The 11,770-nt window shown below is 40.9% G+C and overlaps 1 protein-coding gene and 1 long non-coding RNA gene across 4 annotated transcripts in view; both read right to left on the bottom strand.

The window, feature by feature from the left end:
• Positions 1-11,770, bottom strand: part of LOC308076244 (uncharacterized protein) — a 124,760-nt gene that overhangs the window by 34,153 nt on the left and 78,837 nt on the right. The gene's annotated exons all lie outside the window — the stretch shown is intronic.
• On the bottom strand, positions 7,788-11,714 carry LOC308076257. Its single transcript, XR_013932275.1, has 3 exons — positions 11,605-11,714; positions 8,988-9,141; positions 7,788-7,916 (listed from the first exon to the last, which is right to left on the bottom strand). It is a non-coding gene; the product is annotated as an uncharacterized lncRNA (long non-coding RNA).

The raw sequence follows: 11,770 nt of genomic DNA, 5'->3' as shown, positions 1-11,770 counted from the left end.
TATAAATGTCTTTTTCGAAATGCATGTATGTCTTTCATAAAACATTAAATGCGATGCTCTTACTTTGAAGGCAACCGGAAACCTTATATTTGCTAGCTCAAAAACCGGATGTGTTATATTTGCTACCGGAACGGAGCTCCTCGCGTCAGTCTTTCCACCTCGGAGGAAAAGTGTTTCAGTAACATCACCACCAGACTTCTTCTTCTTCTTCTTCTTTTAAGTTTCCGGCAGGCTGTACACTATCGCGTGTAATGCTGCCCTCCACAGTTCGGGAATATATCACATATTCTTCTCAGTGCAAATTATTTATAGTGCCCACCCAACTTATCCCCTTGCTAACATTTCTGCTCTATTTCTCAGCCACAATTGACTGAGTTTCCTCAAAACCCTCTCTGAGAGTATTGTCCAGCTCTTCAGCATTTATACCTGCCACATCTAAGAACCTCCTAGCTGCGTCCAACACCATTTTAAACCTCTCTGACTTTCGTGTTATTTCCACAGCACAGTTCACCACCATAGCAATGAAAGCCAAAAATCTCTTTTTGTTAAAGTACATGCTCATCTCCTTTCCATTACTTCCCCCCTCCGTTTTTTTTTTGCTCTCTTGACAGCATCGGCATAAGTCATTCCATTTTCCTTATTCCTCATCCTTTTCACCTCCACTTCCTTAGCCCTTTTAGGGCATTGCGTTGCTCCCGTGTGATGGCTCCCTTCACAGTTCACACACTTTGGCTGCCCCTGCTCTTTGTCACATTCCCCCCCACAGTTTTCCTTTCCACATGTCTTACACCTATTTTTTCCTCTGCATACTGCTGCCACATGCCCATATTCTTGACAGCAAAAGCACCGCAATGGTGCTTCTTCAAACGGCCTTACTCTGTAGCTTACGTAGTCCATATATACTCTCTCCGGTAGCTCCTCTTCAAATGTCAAACAAACTAATTTGCTGTCCTCCCTTATCCCCTCTCTCCTCCTTGTCATTCTCCTGGCTACACACACACCTAAAATGTGAAGAAAAGCCTCACTATCTAGTGCCAGTGGCACCCCACTAATCACTCCCCTCTTCCTTGGTTTTGCTCCTAGTCGAAAACATCTTACATGAATGTCCTCAAACTCTGTGATCCCCAAGATGTCTTCCAATTGCTGTTCTGTTCTACACGTAATAATGACCAATCCGCTCCTTGTTACCCTTATTTCACTTATCTTTCCAACTTTTCCTTCTATATACTTGCCTACCCCGTGTGGATCTCTGAAGACCCCATTTTTTAAACCCTCAGATTTCATTCCAACCACAAATGTTTCCTCTCCACTGCCATCACTTTCTGAACTTGTTGTATTATTTCTCCTCCTTTTTTTGTCAACATTCAACTTTTCTTTCTCCTTTTGGACTTCGCGGCCCGAGTCCAACTGCCTGGGCTCTCTAGTCTTTTTATTTCCATTTCTCCTTGAGTCCTCTTCTCTTAGTATGTCGCGCAATTCCTTCTTGTCACTTATGATCTGCCAGGGCTCTCTAGTCTTATCAGCTATACCGGACCGCAGTGTCTGTTTCAGTTCCCTGTACTCGTCACTGTCGCTGCCAGACGCCATTCAAACCACCCACCACGGGTCACAACAACCGTCTCTTCTCACCACCAGACTTCGATCTAAAACTAGCCATGTGATCCGGTTTAGAAAAAAAAAAAAAAACATCGTGGTTCTGGTGGTTGGTTCCGGTTGGCGTCACATTGTTTTTGTTCCCCACATAATGTGAATCAATTAGTTTAGTCTCGCTAGTTGCGCTACGACTTAGAATAAAAGATAAACATACCAAACCATTATTATACCAAAAGAAACCAAACTAAACACGTTTTAAACAAGAGGGAATCATTTTGGTGGGTGCACGGCTACACGGTGCCAGTGGTTCCGGTCTTCGATTCTGGCCACCTGATGACGTAAAGTTATTTCCTCTCCGACCAGACAACGTCACACTGACAAGAACCAATATGCGCGTGCATGCCAGCACCAAATGAACCCCACCGCTCATAAGATGCAATGGAAAAGAGGTGATTGATTGATTAATTGATTGAATAGCCTACTTTACTAGCAGTTTACAAAAAGAAAAGCACAGGAAAGTACAGTTTAAATACAAGGTCAACTATAGATGGGTTTCCGAGCGACGTCATCACAGAGCAGAGTGCGCAATCTGCGCATGCGGGAGGTAGAACGACCCGGAAGTGCCATTCACTCTCTTGTTATTTTCGGGATTTAGATAGGCATAATGCTGCTATTATAGGCATAATAGGCATAATGCTGCTATTATATACAAACAGATCCAACTTCCGACAAATCATTTTTATTGAGTAAAGAAGATATTACAAACTGCATCATTTAATCTACTTTCATTAAACCCGGTGAAGACCATTCATTTTATGAATGTACAATGGCCAGAGCTGCTGCGGGTAATAGCGCCCTCTACAGGCTCATCCCTCCACTGCGCGCGCATCATCCTCTCATGTTTACAAACAAGAAACCCATCTATAGGATTGAAAAACCCATGAAAGCCTATTGGCTAGCGGTTGCTAGTCTTCCTGGGGTCCACACATAGAACATCACACAACATATAATACACATACAAACAACAACTGACACTCGTCAGTCCAAATCTAAGCTACATTAAAATGCCAATGATAATTAGAACATACAGGAACATTGGTTAAACATCATGTACAAAACATATTGATCATTCTAATTGTGTGATCTCTCTCATTAATATCTGTTTAATTGATGGGTTGATGTACTTTATTTAGTAAGACATGAGAGTAACAGTACATGGAAGTACAAATTCACAATACAAGGTCTACTAAACTGGGAGACTCATTAAGCACTGAGCTTGTTTAAGATGAGATCCCCATGCACACAAATCATGATGACATATAAGTGACAGACAGATATACACACTACTATACATATAAGAGACAGACAGATATACACACTACTATACATATAAGAGACAGACAGATATACACACTACTATACATATAAGAGACAGACAGATATACACACTACTATACATATAAGAGACAGATATACACACTACATATAAGAGACAGACAGATATACACTACTATACATATAAGAGACAGACAGATATACACACTACTATACATATAAGAGACAGATATACACACTACTATACATATAAGAGACAGACAGATATACACACTACTATACATATAAGAGACAGATATACACACTACTATACATATAAGAGACAGACAGATATACACACTACTATACATATAAGAGACAGACAGATATACACACTGCTATACATATAAGAGACAGACAGATATACACACTACTATACATATAAGAGACAGATATACACACTACTATACATATAAGAGACAGACAGATATACACACTGCTATACATATAAGAGACAGACAGATATACACACTACTATACATATAAGAGACAGATATACACACTACTATACATATAAGAGACAGACAGATATACACACTACTATACATATAAGAGACAGACAGATATACACACTACTATACATATAAGAGACAGACAGATATACACACTGCTATACATATAAGAGACAGACAGATATACACACTACTATACATATAAGAGACAGACAGATACACACTACTATACATATAAGAGACAGACAGATACACACTACTATACAGAATGTCATACAATTAGCTTACAGGTTACTGGTATGAAGAGTGAAAAATATGTACAGTTCGGGGAGGGGGGGGGGGGGGTAGGTTAAGACTTAGACAGGGGCCATTTTCGAATTGCAGCCTCCTGAAGGTGTATCTTTAGGGCTTTGAAAGTGAGTAGGGTTTACACTCCTTTACTCCTTTTGGTAGGGCATTCCACATTTTTGATGAATAGCATGAGAACGAGTTCATTCCCTTTGTTGAGCCAAATCTGGGTTGAACGTGATTTGTGGAGCTGCCTCTGGTGTTATGATCATGGACTTCATTAACATTTTGGAAGTATTTTTAATAGATTTTTTGAATGCATATTTGCTCTTGATTTGTTTAATATTTGCGGATAATGAGTTCCATTTGTTACCCCGCTAAATAAATGGAATGCAGACCAAAGTGTAGGTTATAAAAATAGCAAGTATTTTATTATAGAAAAGATTACAAAATGGTACTTTCATTTAATTGCATATATATAAATGGTTTAAAAGTGTTGTGAGCAAATATAAAAGGGAACAGACTGGTACAAAAAAATAAAGTAAATCAAACATAAATCAAAGGGAAAAGGAACAGCGGTCCTTAAAGTGCCGCTTGTTCTTAAGGTGAACCTACAATCAATGACAAAAGCACATTGGTCAATATATAATATGCACATGGCATGATATCATATATCATCAACACAACATAATAAAATACACTAATGCCATCTACAAAAATACACTAATGCCATCTACAAAATGTCACAGGTACATTACAATAGGCAAACCAATAAAAGGAGTACCTTACCATATAGCTCTTAAGTTTAAACTCAGTTTCACACAGGCAAAACCCCCCTCTCAACAGGTTACACACCACAGAACAGGCCCCGTCTCCACCTGTATCTGAGCAATGACATTATACATGCAAGTTAAACACAGTGTTACACAAACGAACATATCAAGCCTTGTTCACCTTTGCACATACATATATACTCACATTTCTTCCATTTAAATGCCTACATGTACTGTAGCTGAAGCAGCCACACCCCAAACAATGGACCAGCCCAACAGTACAGTGGCACAGACCGGTTAACAGGTCAGTACTCAAACCTCCCTCTCAACAACATGTTACCGGCAGTGTTGTGAGGACCCACAGATTATCGACCTGTTCGCTGCCTGTTCAGAACCCTCTTAAATATGCGTCTCAATCAGGACGTCATTCAGGTACTCCCTGTACTCTACTACCCTCTAGGGGCTACACATTGTTGGGTGGCTCTATAAATAACTGTTTTTTTAAAAGTATTTCTGACTTTGGTTTTGGAAGTTCCAAATACCCTGCTCACCTGTCTTGTTTGATACCTATGTTTTAGACCTGCATTAAATGACGTTGTCGGAGCCTATCCTATGTCTGACAGCGCCGCGCCACCGTTTTCTGCCACAGCGCCACCGCCTTTTTTCCCCTATTTTTTGGGGGGATCGGTGCAGTTATAGGTAAAAACACGAATCGGCCTGTTATAGCGCCACCATGAGGCTGATTTGAAAAATGTCAAGTGGGATTTCTTCCTGACATAGTGGAAATATGCGTGCAAAATGTCAAGGACATTGCATGCTGTGTTCATGATTTGAGGCATTTTGTTCAAAATGGAGCACTCCTGCAAACTTTGGAAGCCATTTTTAGCCAATCAGGATGAAATATGAAAAATCTGAAAGACCTGTTTCGTTTAATGACTATAGAGACAATGGCCCTCATTTATCAACGCAGCTTATAAACCGGCTTATATTTTTCCATATATTCGGCCGTACACCAACGTCGAAGTCACATTTATCAACGAATCCTACACAGCTGATCCGAGCCTACATTTGGTCCCAGGCTTGATAAATGTCACGGCTGGAACCTAGCGTCATTTAAATAACACGCCCTTAAATATTCTCAAAACGCCCCGATTTTACGACATGAAGAAGGACCAGAATACGACCAAAGACATCAAAAGCCAATGAGAAAGAGTTTCCCCCGCCTGCCTCGCCACACACGCACACGCCCCCCTCTCTCTCTCTCTCTCTCTCTCACTCACACACACACACACACACACACACACACACACACACACACACACACACACACACACACACACACACACACACACACACACACACACACACGCCCGCCCAGCTGTGTTTTTCATGTATTGTAATCCGTACCGTAGCGGACGGTACAATCTTTGTCACGTAGGCTTGTAGCCTCCATGAATGACATATTATGATACCAATCACATCGCCATGAATGGAATACGTTTGTATATTAATTTATTTAACCCATACCGAGCAGTGCACAAGCAGTCATGTAGGATAATATTCCCCGTGAGACGGCGGTTTCGGTCCGTCCCGTTAATAAGAGATTGGAGCGTCGGGTTTATATCCTTAACACAGCCAGGTTGTCTTCAAAATTCTCTATGACATAACTCCATAACATACTCCACAAGCTACTGTAAGTTTGTACACCTCACTGTCCATGAAAAGATCGTCGGCAGTCCCGACCGCGGGACTCCCGAGTCCCGACACAAAAGCGCTCGTATATTTTGAAAATAGCAGATCTACAAGCTCACAACGCGTCGCGATGCGACCCGTTTTTGAGCTTGCAGATCTGCTATTTTAAAATAGCCAATGCAACTGAATGACTGTTAAAGCAGTTTGTTTAAATTACTTTATAAAATGTTATATTTTCACAGGGATTAATTATTAGTGTAGATATACATTTAGGAGTGGATTATGTGTCCAGATGCCTGTCAGACAGTCAGACAATGCTGCTCCGCAGGTCTAGAATGGAATAAACGGGCGCAGCCGCGTTGATAAATGAGGGCCACTGGCCCTCATTTATCAACGCGTGCAGCCCAAATAATGGGCGTAGGGCGAGATCACCGCACCTTTCGGCATTTATCATTATATCCTGACGTGGGCTTCATCCTACCGTACGCTGAGATCTCACGTCTGGTCGAGACCACCCAGACAGCACAGCGACATAGCGCCGATGTAGTGCCTATGCCCACATCCCTCTGTAGCATTGTAGGGGCTATGTCGCGTGGGGAGCGTTTGCTCACTGGGAAGACGTCTCCGCGACGTCGCTGGCCGCTTTTGCGGCGACATCGCTGCTATCTCTGTGCGATCTTAATCCCGACGGTTCAACGCTTAACCTCCCTTCACCCTCTCCTCTTCATCCCCTCATTCTCTCCTTGTCCTCTCTTTATCCTCTCTTCTCACGCTGTCCATTCTACACTACTCTACATGTGCAAACATTGTTTTATGATGGTTACATTTTCCAAAAAATCTAAAATGAATACTATCATTTATTAAAACAGTCCTTACCTGCTGTACCGGGTAATGGAAGCCTTTCAGATAATGATAAATATACATTAAAATGTCTTTGGTCTCTTACTGGATATTTAAATATAAGTTAGTGAAACAGTAATAGTTTTCCATTGTTTAGCCCACTGCATAGAAATGACACATTTTCTTACTATACCTTTTCAAATTGTTCTGCAAAATTCTACTTAATTCACAATACCCTTTTCCCTGTCATTTCAACAAAGAAATATTTAGCAAAACTTTGTACGAAACCTTTTTCTTTATGTATGTAATTTTCAGTGCAAATATCATAATATACAGAGCAGTATATACAAATAAAACAAGTCCAAAAAGTGCAGTGTCACAACACCAGTGGTGGAAAGAGTACTCACATTTTTTATTTAAGTAAAAGTATCAATACTGCAATATAGTACTCTGTTACAAGTAAAAGTCCGGAATTCAAAATGTACTTGAGTACAAGTACAGTACTTGAGTACAAGTACAAAAGTATTGGCATCAAAATGTACTTAAAGTACCATAAGTAAAAGTAGCCTACTCATTATGCAGAATGTCACAAATGTCAAAAATCACAGGCAATTTTAGGACCCCTCAGAGATCTTTGTGTGATAGGGATTTTCTTTTCAAATCGGAATATGGCCCCAATGTTGAATACAAAATACAGTTTAACACTTTCCAGCTCTACAGATTGTTAGCCCTGTGCCGTTTTCTTCAAGAGGGCCTAGAGCATATTTAGTTTTTGGCCTGATAATGCATGTGAGAAAACAAAAACAAAAACAGTCAACATAAACAATATTTGAATCTATACATATAGATAGATACCTTGTGCTTGTTCTGGCTCTTGATGTGCAGTAGAGAGTACTTTCAAGATCTACAGCGGAAAACGCAATGAAATAAATTCAATGTTATGTGGTTTGACATTTATACTTATAGCTGCTGTAAAGATTGACATTACCGTATCAAGCTATTTTGATTAATTGAATACATTTCTGGTGTCAAGCTTAGAAGACTTGTCTAGGACCAGTTGCAAATTGCAGTGCTCTTTATGGCGGTTTTGAAGGAGGGTACGGAGTTTCACTTTTTGATGGGTGTTGGTAGGGCATTCCACATTTTGGTGGTATAACAGAACAAATGTAACCCCAAGTTTGTGCCGAATCTGGGTTGAACGAGTTCAGTGGAGCTCCTTCTGGTGTTGTGCCTGCATGTGTCTCTCATGTTGTTGAAGCAGTTAGACAGGTACATGGGCTCAATGATCCCTTGAGTATCTTGAAGACCAGGCCCATTGCAAGTTGCTGTACTCTGTCCTCTACCCTGAGCCATCCCACCCTATAGTATAATGAGCAGGGGTTAGGCGAGTCCTAGGTTTGAGGTTTAGTAGTAACCTGATCAGTTTGTTTTGAGAGGTCTGAAGTTTTGCTTTTAATGCCTTTGAGGTACTAGTGTACCATGAGGTGCATGCATGGTCATAAAATGGGCTTGCTTCAGGGGATTAGGGACTATGAGAGTATGAGTTAATCAACATAGCCTTTCTTTAAGTATACCTGGTGTTGAGGTGTGGGGAGGGGCTGTCACCAGCATATTTGACATGTCCGGCATGTACCTGGGAGGATACTTATTCCATATGTACAGTGGAATACATAGTCTTCATAATTAGCTACAATGAGGACACGTTGAATAAAAAAAAGATACAAATTGAAAACTTACATTTAGGTGTTGGGTGATCACTGATAAGTCTCAGAAGTGTCTGGTGTTGGCTGAGCTGCTTAAGTCCCCTCATGCCGTGGTCGCCTGCCGCTAGCTGCATATCCTGCATAGGTAACATGCTGGCCATGCCAGCATGAGAGGATAATTATTACAAATGTACAGTGGAATAGATAGTCTTCAGTCTAAAGCTACAAAGAGGACACCATTGAATAAAAAAGCATAAAAGTTAAAAACTCACATTCAGGTTGTTGGGATACAAGTCTCAGAAATGTCTGGTGTTGGCAGAGCTGCTTAAAAAGAAGATGGGAGGCCTCGAGTCCCGTTCCCGACGATCTTTACTGCACGTCTCTCCCCATCTCTCAATTTTTTTTTCCTGTCCTTCTCCACTATACCTATAAATAAAGTCAGAAAAGACCCAAAAAAAATATTAAAAAAAAAGATGGGAAAAGAAAAAAAAACACTTGGCAATACAACAAAAGTTTACAATTGAACAAAGTTTACATTTTGATGTGTAAATATAAGTAGTCAGTGTAGTATAGACCAATTATTTGTTAACAAACATTGACACTGGAGGCACAGGTGACTGCTTCATGTAATCTATTCCCAACAGATTGCCAAACCTGCTGTTTTGGGGTGCACTGGTTTTAGTTCATTCAACCCCCTCTTGTGTGTTGGCTAGTGAGGTGCGTCCTAGTGAGACATATGATATGTACTTCACCCCGCAACGGTATTGCGCGTCGAACAGCTGACATACAAGCTCACAACCACGTCGCGGATGAGACCGTTGTGAGCTTGGAGGTCTGCTGTTCTCAGACGTTCTCTGCGCGCGACACCTTCACGGGACGGACGGGCTGCAGCTGCGCGAGCAAGAGCAGGTTCTGGTGCCATGATCTCACTACTATTTCCTGTTAGCATATACCTTGGGCCATCACAAGTTCATATTGAACACCCCCAACTCTGGGCCGTTTGGTCTCAGGGGCCCCGAAACCCCTTTTTGGGGCGAAATGAATGTTAATGGCAATATTAATTTACTAAAATTACATTAATTGTCTTACACATATGAAATTCGGCATGGACTATCCTGACACATAGGGGTAAGTAGCAAAATAGGATTCTGGTGCTTGCTACCATTGTATTTTTAAAGTGACCTACAACATCCCCAGAAACACAAAGAAAATACTGTCCGCTTGACAAATAACAAAGATGATTATTTTCCAGCACTTTATGGTGAATATCACTGCCTCACTTGTATATACAAAACTTCCCATGTCCATAAGCTTCAATTTGAGCCCAAGATGACCTTTGTATCTTGAAAATTACTTTTTCTGTAGCCAAAATTCTGCACTATACATCAAAATTGAATATTCAGTCATAGTAGAGGCCCTAGGAGGGGTCGACGCGCGATTGCGCGTCGACCCCTCCTAGGGTCTCATAGGGGTAATAAAACATTGAAAAAAACACTTTGGACCCCTTTTTTTCTTGGTATGATCAAAATCCCTATATTAGAGGTCCTATGGATGCCAAAAATCCAAACTAGAAAAATAAATAATAAGCAATCGCACGTGGACCCCTCCTAGGGCCTCTAATATGACTGAATATTAAATTTTCTCCGATTTGATGTATAGTGCAGAATTTTGGCTACAGAAAGAGTAATTTTCAAGATACAAAGGTCATCTTGGGCTCAAATTGAAGCTTAGGGACATGGGAGGTTTTCTATATACAAGTGAGGCAGTGATATTCACCATAAAGTGCTGGAAATTAATAATCTTTGTTGTTATTTGTCAAGCGGACAGTTTTTGTGTGTGTGTTTCTGGGGATGTTGTAGGTCATATTTAAAAATACAATGGTAGCAAGCACCAGAATCCTATTTTGCTACTTACCCCTATGTGTCAGGATAGTCCATGCCGAATTTCATATGTGTAAGACAATTTATGTAATTTTAGTAAATTAATATTGCCATTAACATTAATTTCACCCCAAAAAGGGGTTTTGCGGCCCCTGAGACCAAACGGCCCCGAGTTGGGGGTGTTCAGTATGAACTTGTGATGGCCCAAGGTATATGCTAACTGCTAACAGGAAATAATAGTGAAAAAAAGTTAGCAGAGAACATCCTGAGGGCTGGGCCTGGCTCCCGGTCTAGCTCCCTCCGTTCTTATGACAGCCACTGGAGGTGGGGTTTGGGGGACAACTGTTTTGAATTGCTATTATTGTTTACACACAACAGAAACCAAGGATTATATATTTCAAGAGCGAGAGATCACAGTAAAAATCCTAAGCATTCTTCCTCCATACTGGGAGAAAAACAGCACCTGAAAGTTTGATGGGATGCATTTTTACACGTGAGGCTGTGACCACTTTTACATCACATCTTATGAGCGGTGGGGTTCAGTTGGTGCCGGCCTGCGTGCACATACTGGTACTTATTAGTGTGACGTAGTCTGTTAAGGAGGAGTTCACCCAAAAAAGTACTTATTTTCTATCAATTACACACCCCATATGAAGCCTTGATTTCATGGATTTATTTTTGTTTTTGTGGCATTCCTAAGACAATAATTTGATGACCGTGTGTATTTCCGGTAGGAGACACAAATAATCTACTTTGTGTCTCCTACCGGATACATTAGCCGGTAGGAGACAGGAATCAAATAATTAGCTTAGGAATGCGACAAAAACAAAAAAGAATCCATGGATTCAAGGCTTCATAGGGTGTGCAATTGATAGAAAATAAGTCATTTTTTGGGTGAACTCCTCCTTTCAGGCGTCTATATAGTCACTGGTGAAGTCTAGGGTGGTGAAGTCTGGTGTAATGAAAGACACAAGAATGTACAAGAGATACAGAGTCACTTTGAACGTACCATATGCACAGCATACTTTCTCAGCCTGGATCCCTCGTGCCCTGTGGTCACCGGTCACTGGCTGTATGTCCGTGGTCTTGTCTGGTCATGTGTCTCATTTGTAGTTCATAGGTAACAGAATCAGTCCCAGCAGCCATCAGCCAAAAATCTAAAGGCACCAAGCATG

The sequence above is a fragment of the Gymnoscopelus braueri genome (assembly GCF_963280865.1).
Source record: "Gymnoscopelus braueri genome assembly, chromosome: 20".
Taxonomy (NCBI): domain Eukaryota; kingdom Metazoa; phylum Chordata; class Actinopteri; order Myctophiformes; family Myctophidae; genus Gymnoscopelus; species Gymnoscopelus braueri.
Note: the sequence above shows the minus strand (reverse complement) of the source record. Positions and strands in the feature narration are given on the sequence as shown.